The 18,363-nt window shown below is 47.7% G+C and overlaps 1 protein-coding gene across 2 annotated transcripts in view; it reads right to left on the bottom strand.

Annotated features, from left to right (window-relative positions):
* The window catches only part of KCNAB1 (potassium voltage-gated channel subfamily A regulatory beta subunit 1), a 1,977,401-nt gene that overhangs the window by 634,896 nt on the left and 1,324,142 nt on the right, over window positions 1-18,363 (bottom strand). The gene's annotated exons all lie outside the window — the stretch shown is intronic.

The raw sequence follows: 18,363 nt of genomic DNA, 5'->3' as shown, positions 1-18,363 counted from the left end.
GCCTGAAAGTGTCATCTGCATAGCACTGAAAGTTGGAGCAGAGAGTAGCAATGCGGTGGGCAAGAGGTGCCCGGTATTGGTTGAACAACCAGGGAGAAAGGTTAGACCCGTGTGGAACACCACAGGTAGAAAGTGAGGTAGGGCAGAGGAAGGACCCAATTTGGACCTGGGAGGGTCAGTCAGAGACGAAAGAGGTCAGCCAGGACAGGGCCTGATCAGTGATGGCCAGGGCCTGATCAGTGATACCCAGGTTATCACTGAGCCAGTTGAGCTGGATAGCATGGTTGACCATGTCAAAAGCAGAAGAGAGATCGAGTCGATGAGGACAGAAGAGTGATTGGCAGCGAGGTTAGAGAGCAGGTCTTTACAGATGTTCAGCAGAGCAGTTTCTGTGCTTCTGGCTGCTCTGAAGCCAGACTGATGGTCGTGGAGACAACCAAAAGAGTCAGTGTCAAGATTACGCTGGGAGATGGCCAGCCTTTCTAAAGGTTTGCGCAGGAAAGGAGTAATGGAGATAGTTACTGGACAGGAGGGGTCAGCTGAGGGTTTCTTAAAAAGAGGTTGCACAAGGGAGTGATTCGGGGGGAAGGGAAGGTTCCAGTGGTAAAAGAGTGATTGCCAAAGGTGGCCTAGGCTGGGGCAAGGCTTTTAATGTGGTCCTTGATGGTTTTGGATGAACAGATACGAACCTGTATTGATGAGACTTTCATAGATCAGACATGTCTAGGAACCTTGTCAGGTGAACACAGGAAAGGCAGAGAAGGGAGGAGGAGAGGTGGCCACAAAGAGGCCTGAGGTAGAGGAGAATGTAGAGGGATAAGGAGGAGATGAGGAGGAGATGGTGGACAGGATGTCCAAGGTTTAGAGATGAAATGTGAAGCCAAGTCTGTGCAGACGACCAGGGAGGGAACAGGAGAGGAAGAGACTGCAGCAAGATTGGCCAGCTCCTTGCAGATTTTAAAGAGTTTGTCTGAGTTGTTAGATGCCGCAAAGACATGGGCTTGGAGGGGAGCTCCCTTCTCAGTGAGGACAGACAGTTGGTATTGCCTTTGGAGCAGGCAGCAGGCCAGTTTGTCAGAGGATGCACAAGATGCCAACCCTTTCCTCTCTGCCACCCTACACTTGCGTTTAAGGGTGATGAGGTCTGAGTCGTATCAAGAGTCGCACTTGATCTGGAGCTTCAAGAGGATCCACATGACAGGGGCAAGTACATCAAGAGTATCAGAGATAGAAGAGTGGAGGTTGGAAAGGGCTGTGTCAGGATGTGAGTCAGCCAGAGGTGCAGGTTGGGGAGAGAAAGTGGCAGCGAAAGCCTCAACTGACACACGCTTCATGGGTCGGTTGACCGAGAAGATGAGTGGCAGTGTGGGTGTAGGCTCGGCCTGAGGGGTAGAGAGAGAGATTGATTGATTGATATTTTATTTCTATCGCGCTCGTACACAAGTGTTTCAGAGCGCGGCAAGGGAGGGGAATAGGGGAGAACAAAACAGCGATCTTACTAGGCCCAGTGACATTGAGAACACGCACTTGCATGGGAGAGGGGGGGGGGAAAAGTTCATGGAAGGAGGGAGAAGTGGAAAGTGCGAAGCAGAGGAGAAACAGATAAATCACAATAAATAAATAATAAAGACAACAAACAGTGGTAATGCAGCCAGCAATTTGCAAGTGCTAGGTTTAAGGCAGCAGACAGGGTAGGTCTGATAAGTGCAGGAAGAAAAAGGGGGGGGCTGTATGGGTACAGATACAGACCCCAGTGCAAGGGGTGGCCCGGAGGCAGTGCCGGAGGGTGGCAGGGTGAGCAGGTACCTGGGCCCAAAGGACAGAGGGTGGCCAGGTGCACAGTGCCAAGAGAGAACAGATCAGCAGGGAGAGGGGAGCGAAGGCAGAAGAAAAGAGGAAGGTCTTGAGGTGCTTCTGGAACCGCAGATGGTTCTCCTCAAGTTTTAGAGTGGCAGGGAGGCTGTTCCAGAGGGAGGCCCCAGCCGAAGACAGAGATCTACCCCCAGCTCGTTTCTTTGAAAAACGACTGACCCTGAGGAAGCTGGAGGTAGAGGAGTGAAGAGCTCGAGAGGGAGGTATTTGTGGAGGGATAGCTGAAGGTATTTTGGACCCAGGCCCCAGAACGCCTTGTGGACAATGCAGAGGGTTATGAATTTAATCCTTGCATCCACTGGGAGCCAGTGGAGAGATTTCAGAGCTGGAGAGATACGATCCCAGGGCTTGAGGCCAAGGACAAGTCTTGCAGTCCTGTTCTGGATTAGCTGCAGAGGGCAGAGAGTAGAGGCAGGTAGATTTAGAAAGAGGCTGTTACAATAGTCCAATCTAGAGAGAACCAGAGCTTGGGATACCATGAGCTTCTGTGGGAAAGAGAGGAAAGGCAGAGTACCTCTGAGGAGGTGCAGTCAGAAATGTAACTTTTTAGAGACCTCAGAGATGTGGGCGGAGAAGGAAAGGGTGATATGATATGATATGGCATTTGTAACGTGCCTATACACAAGTGTTTCAAGGCACGACGAGGCAGGGGGGGAACAGGGGGAGACAGACAACAATCTTACTAGGTCAGGTGTCATTCAGATCGTGCAAGTGCAAGGGTAGAGGGGAAAGGGAAAAGTGCAAGGGGAAGGGGAGAGGGGAAAGTGCAGTACATGGTTAGTAGAATACAAGATAAATAATAGGGCCAGCTGGTGGCAAGTGCAAGGTAAGTGCCGGGAGGAGGGGCTGTAGGATGCAGAGACAGTCCCGTAGTGCAGGTAGGCAGTGCAGGGAAGAGTGGCTGGGCCAAGGACCGAGATCGGTGAGTGGCCCAGTTGCAGATTCAGTGCAGGTTTGCTGATTTTAGCACGGGAGAGAGGGAGAGAAAGCGGAGGCAAAGAGGAAGGTTTTGAGGTGCTTCTGGAACCGGAGATGGTTCTCCTCAAGTTTCAGGGAGGCAGGAAGGCTGTTCCAGAGGGAGGCCCCTGCTGAGGAGAGAGATCTACCACCAACTCGTTGCTTGGAGAAGCGGCTGACCCTGAGGGAGTTGGAGGTGGATGAGCGAAGAGCTTGAGAAGGAAGATATTTAGGAAGAGAGAGTTGAAGGTATTTTGGCCCAAGGCCCCAGAAGACTTTGTGGACAATGCAGAGGGTTTTGAACGTAATCCTCGCAGCCACTGGGAGCCAGTGTAGTGATTTCAGTCCTGGAGAGATACGGTCCCTGGGCTTGAGGCCAAGGACAAGTCTCGCAGTCCTGTTCTGTATGAGTTGCAAAGGGCGGAGAGTAGAGGCAGGAAGATTTAGATAGAGGCTGTTACAGTAGTCCAGCTTCGAGAGAACCAGGGCTCTAGAGACAGTGAGTATGGAGTCAAAGATGACCCCGTGGTTCTTAGCCTCACAGGTGGGAGTAGGAGGAGGGCCAAGGGAGGCCGGCCAGAGAGTGAGGGGAAATGATGGTGAAGGTGTGCCGATCAGGAGGATCTCTGTCTTGCTGGCATTCAGACAAAGATCATTGGCGGAACACCAATCTTGAATGGCAGTTAGGCAATCAGAGATGAGCGAGGGAGAGGAGGTGACAGAGGGCAGCCTGAAAATGAGTTGAGTGTCGTCAGCGTAACACTCGAAATTTGAGCAGAAAGTGGCAATGCAGTGGGCGAGTGTTGCCAGGTATTGGTTGAAAAGCCAGGGCGAGAGGTTAGACGAGAAAGATGAGAGGAGAGGAGAAAGTGGTCACAACAGAAGAGAGGAATGGTGGGAGGGTTAGAGAGGGGGAGGTCTGCAGAGATTAGAACATCCAGAGTGTTCTCTGCAGAGTGATCGGGCCCGGGGGAAGAATAGAGAGAAAAAGAGAGTTACAGAGGTCACAAAAGAGTCCGGAGTATCGACAGGAAGCAGCCAGGTGCATGTTGAGGTCTCCAAGGGGGAGAAGTTGAGTAGTCGAGGCCAGGAGGGAGGAGGAGAGGTCCAACCACTCAGAGAGGAAGGAGGTTACGCAACAAGGCGGCCGATAGATAGTAGCCACAGTGAGAGAGCCGCCAGGAGAGACAGAGAGCCTGCAGATGGGGCATTCAAAGAAGTAGGCCTGCATAGGAATGATAGAAGCAGGAATAAACTCTGGGAAGATAAAGGCTACACCCCCATTGGAACGGTTGGATCTGGGCGCAGAGAGGATCTTGTAGCCATCAGGGAGGAGAGTGTCAAAACTCGTGACAGAGCTGGTCATGAACCATGTCTCAGTGAGACGGAGAACATCAAGGTCAAGGTCTTCAAGGAGGCAACAGATGTCAGAGGAGTGTTTGACAGCTGAGCGAGAATTGAGAGTGGCAATGTGGAGAAGGTTCCCATCCTAGAAAGATTTCCGGTGGGGGGGCACATGTCAGAGGTACTCCCTGCGGAAGTGTAGAAGGAGCCAGAGGGAGGGCAGGAGAGGAAGGAGGAGAGGGAAAGGTAGCCAAGGAGGAGGAAGAGGGTGCCAGAGAGGTGGCAGAGGAAGGAGGCAAAGGAGCTGGAGAGGGGAGAGAAGAGACAGCAGTAGAGGAAAGAAAGTTGATAAGGTGGGAAAGCATCTGACAAAGAGGAGGAGGTTGACCTGAGGGCCTTGGACCAAGACGGTGCAGTTTAGGTAAACATTAATGATGATCTTAGAGGAATGAAAGGGAGCCAGGAGGGCCTTCCACCGTGTTCCACCATTAATGGGAGAAGAGGAAAAACGAGAGAGCACAGAGACCATATATGGAGTCTATAGGTCTGGTGAAGGAACGACAAACAGGATGTCAGTGAGGGTCTGTCTGGAGGAAGCATTGGTATAGGTGCCAGTGATTGGGAGGCCAGGGTTGTAGATGAGGATATCCTTTTTTAACTTCTTCTTACCAGACTTAGGGAAGGACAGGATAGTCAATAGAGAAGCAGTTAGAGAAGATAGGAGAAACAGAGAGCACCATAGAGGATACAGAGGTGGGGGAAAGAGGAGAGAGTCAGAGGGGGAGGTGACAAGGTATGGTAGAGGGGGAGACACTAGGTTAGGGCACACGAGGAGGGGTGCAATCAATGAGACCGAAAGACAAGAACAAGTTAGTAAAATAAAGCAAACTGGACGATGGGCTCAAGGGACAAAGAGGAGCAGTCAGGTAGAAGTGAACACAAACCAGTAACAGAGAAGAACGAGGGAACCTGAAAGAAATAAAGGACACAGCAAGGGAACAACCAGGTACAGCAGGGTCTAGAACAGAATGATAAATCAAGGGAACCTAAGGAGAGCGTGAACAACACATAAGGAAGTAGGCACAAGTATACAGCAGAACGAGGGAAACTGAAAGAGGACACATCAGGGAACAATCTGAAAGAGAAGGACACAGTAGGGCACAACCAAAGCAGAGTGAGGACTATATAAATGAACAGTAATCAAAGGTATAATGAAAAGTGATCAATGGGAACATGCAGTAAAGAGTGAAAAACAAATGGAGGTAGGCAGTACAAATAACAGTAGTCGAAGAAAGCAAATACAGGAACAGTGAACGAAGCAAAAAGGGGCCAAAAGAGGAAACACAGAGCAACAAAGCATGGCAACGGGGTCTGGGAGGGTAAGAAAGGGGGGGGGTATGCATGGAGGGTGCATGGGTCCTAGCAAGCCAAAGATGGAAGGGCACAAAGCACATGCGATCAGGGATTGTGAGGGAACCGCGCAGGCGATGGCTGCGTAGGCACAAGCATAGCCAAGGGTAAAAGGTGCACAGAGCATAAACGATCAGGGAATGCGAGGAACCACAAGGGCTCAGGATGCGCAGGTGTGAGCGTAGCAAAGTATGGAAGGTGCGGGGAAACACATGTGATCAAGGATTGTGAGGGGCCCTTTGGGCTGAGGCTGTGCAGGCGCGAGTGTAGCAAGGATGGAAGGTGCGCGGAAGTACACGCGATCAAGGATTGCGAGGGACCACGCAGGCTGAGGACGTGCTTGCGTGGGCTTAGCAACGATGGAAGGGGCGCGGGAGCACACGCGGTCAAGTAATGTGAGGGAACACATGGGCTAAGGATACGCAGCATGAACCGGCAAGGATGGAAATGGCGCGCACGCAATTAGGTATTGTGAGGGACCACGTGGGCTGAGGACACGCAGGCACGAGCGTAGCCAAGGATGGAAGGGCACGGATGCTCATGCGAACAAGAATTGCAAGGGACCCACGGCTCGGGATGCATGAACAGGTAGGGATGGAAGCAGCGTGGGAGCACGCGATCCAGAAATGTGAGGGAACCACACAGGGAGACGACGCAGGGGGGAGACAAGGATGGAAGGGGTGAGTTGTGAATTCAAGGAGGGGTGGGGGGAAGTGCAGGTAGGAATAAACAGGGAAGGGGGCACACCCAGCCAAAGGGCAAGGTCAGAGGGGCAGGTTGCAAGGGTAGGGGGACGCACTCAGGGGAGAGGCACAGTTAGAAGGGCTAAGAAGCGTGGAGCAAGCTAACACCCCACAACTTCTTACCTGGTGGCCGCAGACAGGAGGGTGAGTCGTCCACACTCACTGTCAGTGCTGCAGACCCCGTTGTCGACAAACAGGATGGCAGGAGATGACAGGAGGTGACAACCGGACAGTCCCAAATTAACCTGACCTTTTTGGTGGTCTTTCAGCAGGTGCTGCACCTGTAGAAGGGGAGGGTGTTGACTCCTACTCTGGAAACTCGGTGCTGCTACAATTTAAACTGTAGAAATTGAAGCTACCACTATAAAAGGGCAGAATTAATGTACACAACTTTGTGGTTATCAACTGGAATTTGCGACGTGCATATGGTGTCTTTCTTAGAAAGGCACCCTGATGGCTGGTCAAAATCTGAAGCAAGTATGGTGGGCCCGCTGAATTGGGGTTCTAGCAAAACAGGAACATTTGGATTCTAGGGTTTATAATCTTCTGTTGGAGGTCAGAAAAGGGAATTCCAAATTGATTGAGAGGTGGTCCCACAATCTTGTCAGCGGTATGGATGTTCCTAGGTGGGAGAGAATATGCAGTAATCTCTCTCTTGTATCATTGAATGGAGGAGAACGTGTGAGGCAAACTAACAGTTTTATTAGAATTTACTTGATACCTGCTCAAATGTTTGACTTGGGTGTGATTGATTCTAAACTCTGTGGGGGACGTGGACACTTCTTAGGGAAATTGGAGCACATGATTTGGGACTGTGTAAAATGGAGGACGTTTTGGGCTGAGGTATGTAAGATACTGCACCAGGTGCCTAGACAGTATTTGGTGTTTGAATTCGAAACCCTGTTTTTAGGGAACAATAATCTTTCGGATAATATGACTAACCCACTGAAGAAATGCTTGTTTAGACCTGCAAAAATAGAAAAACGGCAGATTCTAAAGGGTTGGAAATCTATCCAACCTCCTAAACTGGATGGGCGTTTGGATTGCTGGGCTGTACAGGCTATCTATGATTAAAAAGGTTTCGTATTCTCGCCGAAATAGGTATCATCGGCATGAGAACATCAGAGACAGGTTTATGGTTCTGGATTTGTAAACGGGGTATTAGTGTATACTTTTTAAAGATTTATTTTCTCTTCCTTTTGTATAGCACCATTTCATTCAGATCTGTCTTGAATGTTCAATCATAGTGTTTATAATGTCTGTTGTTGTAAATTGAAAATAGTTGTAAATGTACAATAAAAACATAAAGATCTGTTGGTGTGCACCACATATTTGGTCGAGAAGCTGGTCCTTTGGTTTGTATTTACCTGCTCACTCAAAATGAGCCTGTAAGTGTAGTGGCAGAACACAGAGCACACAAAATGGAATTACTCCTGTAAGGGCAAGATGGAAAAGGGAGAACCAACAAAGTGTCCCACAACATGCACCCCTTTCGATTGGAAGCAAGAGATCGGGCAGACCACTGGGTTGCCTGCTTTCTAGTACTTTAAATCTATAGTTATGAAAGTTAAAGTGTGTGGGTTTGTTTGTGGCTTTGCAAAGCATTGTTCTTTAAACAATTCCATCCAGTTTCACCAATCTGCACCACATTTGGCATAGTTACCCTCCAGACATTACCGGCTACATAACATTTGGATACCCCACCCCTTTACCCGGAGTTCAGCACGTTCACACATGAGATGGTTGCCTGAAATTGGAGAAACATCAATGTGGTCGTAGAAGGACTTGTCCTCAACCCTAGAATGCACAGTTTCTGAGTTTCTGGGACATTTGCATAACAATGCACCACAACAAACTGAATCACACCAGTGCGAGGCAACAGGTGGGCAGAGGGCACAGTAGGCTTCAGTATGCCGCAGCACACCAATTCTCACTTTCCCCCAACGTCTGCTCTGGGGTATGTCAGCCAGCCACACACACCCATTCACAGTGCAATTTACCTCACAGTGCAAAGCACATCAAGCGATAAGCGAATCGGAATGGCAACCTACAGGATCATTGATTTTCTACAATTGAAGAAAGTATTGTCATGTCTGTCCACAGAACCCGTTCGAACAACGGGTACTTTTTGATAGTCACTGGAAGAAAACAAGGACAGGGCTACTGCTTAATGGTCATTACACACGTATACCTTTCCCTGACTGCAACTCTGCACCATTTGATTCTTGTGCTCCATCAAGGAGTCAGCCAAAATAATTTTTCTCTAAGTTGATAAAAATGTGAACACTTCAAGGTGTTGCGGTTTATTCCACTCACAATGACAACTAAAAATCAACACTGTTTATCCATACACCACCATGTAACCCAGGGTACAGGTCTGAATGGGACCTAAACAATTCTATCCACTGCAATGTAATTACACCCAAATGAATAGTCTGCTGCTTCTGCACTGTCACAAGTGAAAACTCTCTCTAATCTCAGCCACAAGCCCCCAGCTTTTTTGCAGTTTATTATGCAGTCACTTTCAACTCCGGGAGTTCCGTTCCACCCCAAGCAAGGGGACGCACACCCAATGCACTTATACAGATTGAACTTTAGTGAGGCCTCCCACTTATTTCCACCACCCAAACAAATACCCTATGTAACACTAATAAGCTAGGAACCAGGCCGGTGTATAGTGAGAATATATATATATTTATTTAAGCTTTGACCAAATGGAATAGCAACCAAAACCTCAACCACCAATACTGTGGCACTACACCATATCACAACTCCAAATGACTTTCCATTATTAAAACACACAGGTAGGATTCCGTAACATGCAATAACAACCTACATCAGATTTATTGCAAATTAACCAATAAAAAACATTCACAATACCATGGAAAATCATTTTTGGCTTTATTTTGACTAAGGCAATGTTTGAGAAAGAAACTCAATGGGATCATCGTTTTGGCTTTATTTTTAGAAAGGCAATGTTTGAGAAAGAAGCTCAATGGGAAAATCGTTTTGGCTTTATTTGAAATGCAAGGTTTGGAAAAGGAACTCGAATTGGGAAATCGTTTTGTAGGCTTTTATATGAAAAACAAGGCTGGGAGAAGGAATTCAATGGGAAAATCGTTTTTTATGCTTTTATTTGAAAGACAAGGTGGGGAAAAGGAACTCAATGGGAAAATCGTTTTTCAACACTCATACAGTTGAAAGGTAGCATTGTAGGATTACTCCTTTTGAGATTCAGGATCCCCCCTTCTAGACAGAAGTCAGGGGTTTCAGAAGGGCAGTCAGCCAGGTCTTCATTGTCTATACCGGCACTAACACACTGGGCATGAACTTTTACTTTTGAACTCTAACAACACTCATCTTGTGATTTTATATATGGGAATTAATTGATTTAACTTCAATTCAATGCGCTAAGGATTTACTCAGCTCCCCCGCCCCCACAATTTAATGGAAAGGAGTAAGGCAGGCTGTTCCCAACACAATTCAATTTAAATTGATAGGGGGATTTTCTATAGGGAAATGATTTTGAATTGGATTTAATACAATGTGCCAAGGGTCTTCCCAGTACCACTACTTACCCGCTATGTGAAATGGAAATTAAGGCTGACAGTGCCCCCCCTCGACACTTTTGATAGCTTTGAGATATATCTACTTACATGGGAGGCCATGATTTTGTGGCATCCACGGAAACAGAAGGGCTCCTCTGAGGACAGCACAGATCTGGTCAAGGGCTTCCGTCAAGGATTTTCTCCTTCACCCAGACTTCTGATGGGCGTCCCAGATAGCTTCTAGATTATCCTGTCACTTTCTTCAAATCAAGGATTGATGCCTCTCTGTTAGCTGTTCCTCGCAACAGTCTGGCAGTAGATTACCTCCAGGAATAAACTGAAAAAAGCTTTGTTCTGATGCAAAATTGATCTCTTATGAGACTGATGAGACTCCTACATTATCATAATTCCCACGGTAAGAATTGGCAAGCACCCTCCATTCACCTCCCGCCAAGATGCCCACTGACTGTTACACTCACCTGTGTCTCTGCAGGAGTGATGGACGAGCCTCCCTTGACCCTGAGTCTTCACTTCCCCTGTTTCACCCAGAGGAATACCTGTCAAATACAAGGTGTACACTCAGACCTGAATTCACCCGATTCCCCATGGCCCTTCCCTTCTCTTTACTGTGTGCTGTGATGTCTCCTTATGGGCTTACCTTGATCTTTAGTAGGGTGTGCACTCCATCCTGCATTCGCAGGGCCACGATTCACTCATGTGATTGGTGCCAATGTCTGTAGGCTGAGTTCAGATGCCAAACGCTGTTTTATGCCTTCACAGCGAGGCAAGAGTTCAAGGCGCCAGTATTTTCACTGGCTAGAAAGTCCTTCCCACAAGTGAACATTGCGCAGAGAATGTTGAGTGTCCAAAATTGTCTGTATTGTCTTTGTTTGCCGGTATTTTTGTGGGTGAGTAGTGATGCGTGTAGAAGCTAGCTGCTGGTAGGTTTGCGCAGCGCCTTCAATTCGAACGCGCCTGGTAATGTCTCTCCCTTTCCCTTGCAGGAGAAATTATGTGATATTAGCACCTCGAGTCCGGGTTCAGCGCTACTGGAGACTTGGTGGTTAGGTAAGTTTGCACAGAGGCTTTTGGTAAGCATGCACCGTGTAGAGAGAGAGAGCGCAGTGAAATAAGTGATTGCGTTATTGGAGCGAGCGCAATGAATAATGTCTCTTCTTTCTTTTACAGGGGTTTGTGCGCTCGTACTACTAACCTGGATTCCAGCGTCGCGGGAAGATTCGGTGAGTATGCGCAGCATTACTGATGTGCACGTGTTAACGCTGTTCTTCTTTGTTCTTACAGGTGCCGGTGTAGAAGTCCCCTCTTGACTGGAGATAGCTGATGTGTGGAGTATGAACCAGGTAAACTGAAGCTGAATGATCAGGAGCGGGTAAGCAGAAGCAGGAGGATCTGGAGCAGGTAAACAGAAGCAGGATGATCCGAAGCAGGTAAGCAGAAACAGGACGATCCGGAGCAGGTAAGCAGAAGCTGGCTGATCCAGAGCACAGCAAGTGTGGTGCTGATTCAGCTCACAGTAAGCAACACGAAGCACTGGAAGAATCTTGGGTGTGGCTTATATAGCCAGCCACACCCAAACACTAGAGAGCTCATGAGTTATCATACACTTCCTGTTTGGCAACAGGAAGTGGTAACCAGGAAGTTACTACAAACACTAGGAAGGAATGAAAGGAGGGATTTGTTATGGGTTCTTTGTGTGCCTATGCCAGGCCTGCCAAGCCTCCACCCAGCTTGCCACAACTACCTGCCTGATACCCATGACAGTCTTCCCCCTCAAGACCCCTCCCAATGGTGTGTATGAGGGCTTTGGTTTCTCAGGATGGACCCGATGGAATTTCCACACCAATCGGGGGGCATGCAAGTGCGTGCTGGGTTCCCATGATCTTTCCTGGGGTCCGTACCCCTTCCAGTCAATCAAATAATACAGGGTCTTTTGTACTTGTTTGAAATCTAATATGTTCTTTACTTCATATTCTGGTGCTTCTTCACTCACTTGTATGGGTGCGGGAAGTGTGGAATTTCAGGTTCCTGAGTGTGCTAGTTTTAATAGTGACACGTGAAATACGTGATGTATAAGCATATGTTGAGGTAACGCCAGTCTCATGGCTGCTGGATTACTTTTTCTATTGTATAGGGGCCGATGTGTCTAGGCTGAAATGTCTTGGGACCCTTTAAAGCAATCTGTCTAGTTGCCAGCCAGACCGAGTCTCCCACTTGATAATCTGGGGCTTTTCGTCGATGGCGATCAGCGTTTCTTTGCTGTGTTTCTTTGGCTTGCTGTAGGTTCCTGCTGGCTTCTCTGGCTGTTTTCATGATGCTGGCAGGTAGATTCTGTACTGCGGGCATTTCAATCTTTTCTGGGGGATCGTAGACTGATGTTATGGGGTTTCGACCATATACAGTAAAAAAGGGTGTTGCTTGGGTCGATGAATGTGTTGATTTGTTGTAGGCATACTCTGCCATCCATAGAATTTCTGTCCAGCTTTGGCTTGTTTGGTGTAATAGACAGCGCAAATACTGTTCCATGGTCTGGTTCGGGTTCTCGGTTTGGCTGTCCGTGTGAGGGTGGTGACTAGAAGACAGACAGACTTCTAATCTTGCCAGGGCACAACATTTTTTCCAAAAACGAGATACAAATTGGCTGCCTCTGTAAGAAACAATTATGGTAGGGAATCCATGTAACTTGACGATTCGGTCTAGAAAAACCTGCGCCAGGGTCTGAGCTGAGGGAATACCTTTTAGAGCTATGAAATGGGCCATTTTGGAGAAGAAGTCCACAGCTACGAGGATGGTATTATAACCTGAGTTAGGAGGTAGATCAGTGACGAAGTGCATTGATACTGTGTGCCAGGGCGCTGGCGGAATGGTGATTGGCTGAAGGAGGCTGGCTGGTTTTTGCCTGGATGTTTTGTTTTGTGCACACACCTCACAGGTGCCTATGTAGGTGGCAATATCCTCTCGCCAAGTTGGCCACAAATAAGATTTGCTTACTTTCTTCATGGTTTTGGCTATACCCGGATGGGCTTCTAACAGCAAGTTGTGGTAGTCTGATATGATTGCTTGTTGCAGATCCTTAGTTGGAACGTAGAGGTGTTTTTGGTAGTATGGTAGTTTGTATTGAATGGTGAACTGATATCCCTTCGTGTCCCAAGCCAGTGGGTCTTCTTCAGACATATTTTCTTTTATTGTTTCCTGCAGAGTATTTAACGGAGATGGGCCGATGCAGAGGCCGAGAAGTTTATGGCTGGGTATGATCTCCACTGGGTTAGGGGCATTGTAGACGTCCTCTCCTGTGCCAATGCGGGATAACGCATCCGCTTTCCTGTTCTTAATTCCGGGCGGTAGGTGATTACAAAGTCGTATTCCATTAAGGATAGGGCCCAACGGAGCTCCCTAGAAGACTGAGCTTTTGCTGAACGTAAGTATTGCAATTCCGATGATCTGTTATTATTGTGATGGTGTGTTTTGCTCCTAGTAAGTAATGTCGCCATTCACACAGTGCACTTTTGATTGCTAGGGGTTCTTTCTCAGAAATGGCATAGTTTAATTCTGCTGGGGAACATTTCCTTGACCAAAAGGCAATGGGATGAAGGCATCCGGTTCAGGATTTTGTTGAGACAATACCGCCCCCATGGCAATGCTTGAAGCGTCCGTTTCCACGATGTACGGTAAATCGGACTGTGGGTGTTGCAGAATTGTGGCTGAGGTGAATTTTTCCTTGAGAGCTCGGAAAGCTTCTTCCACCGCTGGTGTCCATTTGAACTTTCGGTGTTTGCGCAGCAAGGACGTTATTGGATGGACAATATGTGAGAATCCTGATATGGCGCGTCGATAAAAGTTTGCAAATCCTAGGAAACTCTGTACTCCCTTTACAGACGTGGGTGAGGACCAAGTGAGGATTGCCTCCACTTTTCTATTTTCCAACTTGATACCCTGTGGTGTCAGTACATATCCCAGAAACACCACCTCAGTGATGTGGAAGGAGCATTTTTCTAGCTTTGCGTACAGTTGGTTTTCACACACTTTGCGGAGTACAGCTCACACGTGGGTTACATGCTCTTGGCGAGTGGTGGAGTAGATCAGAATGTCATCGATGTAGACGACTGCGCAGACATCGAGGCGTTCCCGTAACACATCATTCATAAAATGCTGGAATGCAGCCGGGGCATTGCAAAGCCCAAAAGGCATGACCTGGTATTTGTACAAGCCATAGCGGGTACGGAACGCAGTCTTCCACTCGTACCCTTTCTTCATGCGTACCAGGTGATATGCACCGCGTAAGTCTAGCTTGGTGAAACTCTTTGCTTACCTCACCTGGTTTATGAATACTGGTATCAGAGGTAACGGGTACTTATTTTTTATGGTGACTTGATTTAGGGTCCAGTAATCAATACACATTCTTAAGTCCCCCTCTTTCTTCGGTACAAAAAAGAGTGGGGAGCGGCTGGTGACTTAGATGGTCTAATGAAGCCATTGGCCAGGTATTGATCCAAGTAGGTCCTTAGATGAGTGTTTTCTTCCTCAGTTAATTCATAAATGCGGCTGCACAGTACTTGTGCCCCTGGTTGCAGGTCGATCTGGCAGTTGTAAACTCGATTTGGTGGTAGTGTATTAGCTTGCTCCTTCGCGAACACATCCTGGAACTCCTGGTATTCCTCTGGTAAAGTGCCCACCAAGCCTAAACCTACTATCTTTTCCTGTGAAGCTAACAATGTCTTCCTTTGATCCCTTTGATGTCGTAACAAGAGGCGTATTCCGTGGAAAGGAGAAACGTTCGAGCTTGCCAATCTATCTTCTGGGTTGTGAGTCTCTAGCCGCGGTATCCCAAGAATTAACTGGAATTGGGGTGCAGCGATAAGGTCAAATCTAATACTTTCTCTGTGGTCATCTTGGCAGATTAAGGTGATGGTAGAAGTACACTGTGTTACTGGTCCCGAAAGGAGTTGTGCGCCATCCACAGCTGTCATGCTTTCTGCGATGTCCTTACGGTGGAATGCTAATCCCAAGGTCTTTGCGATGTTTATGTCCAGGTAGTTCCCAATAGCCCCACTGTCTATGGAAGCCCTGAAGGCATACATTTGGGTGGGCTGTGAAAGGTCTACCAAAACCACAGGAATACTGAAATGTGAGATATTAGTGCTCCGTTCCTGGCTCGACAGACCGACCTCTACATCTGCCGGGCGTTGGAGTTTTCCGCTGCCGCACCTGTGTCTTCCCCTGTGTAATAGAGTACCCCCATTGTCTTCCGTGGGGGTTTAATCATGCAGTTCTGGAGGAAGTTACCAGATTGGCCGCAATATAAGTAACGTTTTAGCTGACGCCTCCGTTCTTTCTCCGCCTTGGTGAGTGGCCCCCTGAAAACACCCAATTGCATGGGCTCTGAGTGTGTTTCTGAGGCCTGTTGATGGGACGCTTCCTTTGGTCGGACATACACTGGTCTATGCTCTGGTCTGGTTCGGTTGGCCTTGCTATCCTGTAACCAGTGGTCTAGTTGCATAGTTAGGTCGATGTATTCACTGCAATCTTTGGGAGGATTAAAAACTTGCACCAAGACATCTTTTAATTCTCCTCTCATCCTCGATAAAATAACGTTATTTGTTTCTCCTCTGGCCAACCAGATTCAGCTATTAAGCAATTGAATGTGGCGACATATGAGATAAGATCCTGACCACGCTGTCGCAGAGAGAGCAGCTCATCATCCAGGACCTGACCTTGAGTCCGATGGGCAAATCGTTTTTCCAGTTCACGCTGAAAACCTGGGTAATTTCTCAGTAAAGGGTCATCCCTAAGCACTAACGGGACAGACCAGTCTGCCGTGTGCCCTCCTAAATAGGAGAGGACAAAAGCTACTTTAGCTTGGTCGTTCAGAAAGGTGTCTGGTTTGCATATGAAATGTAGCTAGCATTGATTCATGAACGCTCCAAATTTCTTGGGATCCCCAGAGAAGCGTTCCGGGGTGCTAAAGGGATGTTGACTGGAAGCAATACCTGAACGGGTGTGGCTACAGGTGCCACGGTAGGCTGCCCCTCTGGAACTTCACCTGGCAGGGGTGCTAGACAAGCTTGGGTCTGTAGGAGCTGTCTTGCCAAATCATCGGTTTTGTCCCTGTTGACTACCAGTTTGCGCCTTAAGGCATTTGTCTCTGAGCAGGCTGCATGCACCTCGGCCCGTAGTTCACCTAACAATAGGGAAAGCTGGTCTACCTCAGAGGTTTCCATCGCTCGGGCAGAGGTTTTGAGGATGGCTTTGAGTTCTGTCACACTCACCTGTGTCTCTGCAGGAGCGATGGACGAGCCTCCCTTGACACAGAGTCTTCACTTCCCCTGTTTCACCCAGAGGAATACCTGTCAAATACAAGGTGTACACTCAGACCAGAATTCACCCGATTCCCCTGGGCCCTTCCCTTCTCTTTACTGTGTGCTGTGATGTCCCTCTATGGGATTACCGTGATCTTTAGTAGGGTGTGCCCTCCATCCTGCATTCGCAGGGGTGCGATTCACTCATGTGATTTGTGCCAATGTCTGTAGGCTGAGTTCAGATGCCAAATGCTGTTTTATGCCTTCACAGCGAGGCCGAGAGTTCAAGGCACCTGTTTCTTTACTGGCTAGAAAGTCCTTCCCACAAGTGAACGTTGCGCGGAGAATGTTGAGTGTCCAAAATTGTCTGTATTGTCTTTGTTTGCTGGTATTTTTGTGGGTGAGTAGCGCTGCGTGTAGAAGCTAGCTGCTGGTAAGTTTGCGCAGCGCCTTCAATTCGAGCGCGCCTGGTAATGTCTCTCCCTTTCCCTTGCAGGAGAAATTATGTGGTATTAGTGCCTCGAGTCCGGGTTCAGCGCTACTGGAGACTTGGTGGTTAGGTAAGTTTGCACGGAGGCTTTTAGTAAGTATGCATCGCGTAGAGAGAGCGAGCGCAGTGAAATAAGTGTCCTCGTTATTGGAGCGAGCGCAATGAACATTGTCTCTTCTTTCTTTTACAGGGGTATGTGCGCTCATACAACTAATGTGGATTCCAGCATCGCAGACAGATTCGGTGAGTATGCGCAGCGTTACTGATGTGCACATGTTAACGCTGTTCTTCTTTGTTCTTACAGGTGCCGGTGTAGAAGTCCCCTCTTGACTGGAGATAGCTGCGGCGTGGAGTAAGAACCAGGTTAGCTGAAGCTGAATGATCCGGAGCGGGTAAGCAGAAGCAGGATGATCCAGAGCAGATAAGCAGAAACAGGATGATCCGGAGGAGGTAAGCAGAAGCATGATGATCCGGAGCAGGTAAGCAGAATCTGGCTGATCCAGAGCACAGCAAGTGTGTTGCTGATACACAGTAAGCAACACGAAGCACTGGAAGAATCTTGGATGTGGCTTATACAGCCAGCCACACCTAAACACTAGAGAGCTCATGAGTTATCATGCACTTCCTGTTTTGCAACAGGAACTGGTAACCAGGAAGTTACTGTGAACACTAGGAAGGAATGAAATGAGGGATTTGTTATGGGTTCATTGTGTGCCTATGCCAGGCCTGCCAAGCCTCCACCCAGCTTGCCCCAACTACCTGCCTGATACCCATGACACTGGCTGCTAATAGGACCAGGAGTTTGGTGGTGTGTATGATGTAGGCTGAGGGAGGAGGAAAAATACATCATTTCAAAATGACAGGTGGGTTTTAACGTTTTGGGTTCTGAAAATCTAACAACATGGCAGCTATGATAATTTTTCAGATAACTAAATGAATCAATATATTTTCAGATTCTACATTTTATGGCGAGTCAGAAAATACTAATCTTATTTTGGCACGCCCTTCCTGGGCAGAGCTATCATTTTTCGTGCTTAGGGGCTGTGCCGTAATAGTTACAACTCTGATACTCTGATACTACATACTTTCAACATCAATTTCACCATCTACCACTTCATCAATTTCCCAGGTCCTCAGACATATGAAAATGCCAGAATCATAATTTTGATCATAATGTAAGTTATGTACATCACAAAAACGTGGTTTTCACATGGTCCCAACTGGCTTTTTATCCCCTTTCAAATTCACCTGGGATGAGCTTGATGGGACACACCATGCACATTTTATTCGAGAAAATGTATTCAATGTTAATCAATGGCACTACATAATAGGTGCTCCTAGTTTCACTCTTATGGCCCCCACTTTTTCCCCTCTAAGTTTCCATTTCTCCTTAAACATGTGACCAGGGAATCTGCTAGGGCCAATGTTTATTCTACCCTCTTCTCCTGAGCTTGAAAGGGTCTTTGCTCTGAGCTAATGCACACTTTATGGAGAACTTGACCTTGAAAGTCATTTCAGTTGGCCATGTCATCTGTAAATCCCTGCAGTCCCAATCTCTCTTGAAACTTGTGTTATATTTTTAACTGAAGCTCCAAGCCTGTTTCAAAGGTCCAAAAGTCTTGGGGTTGAAGTTTCAGCTCAGATAGAGAAACAAGTTGCATTTCACAATTCTGAAAGGCTAGCAT

The sequence above is a fragment of the Ambystoma mexicanum genome, chromosome 10 (assembly GCF_040938575.1).
Source record: "Ambystoma mexicanum isolate Mex_15411 chromosome 10, UKY_AmexF1_1, whole genome shotgun sequence".
NCBI lineage: Eukaryota > Metazoa > Chordata > Amphibia > Caudata > Ambystomatidae > Ambystoma > Ambystoma mexicanum.
Note: the sequence above shows the minus strand (reverse complement) of the source record. Positions and strands in the feature narration are given on the sequence as shown.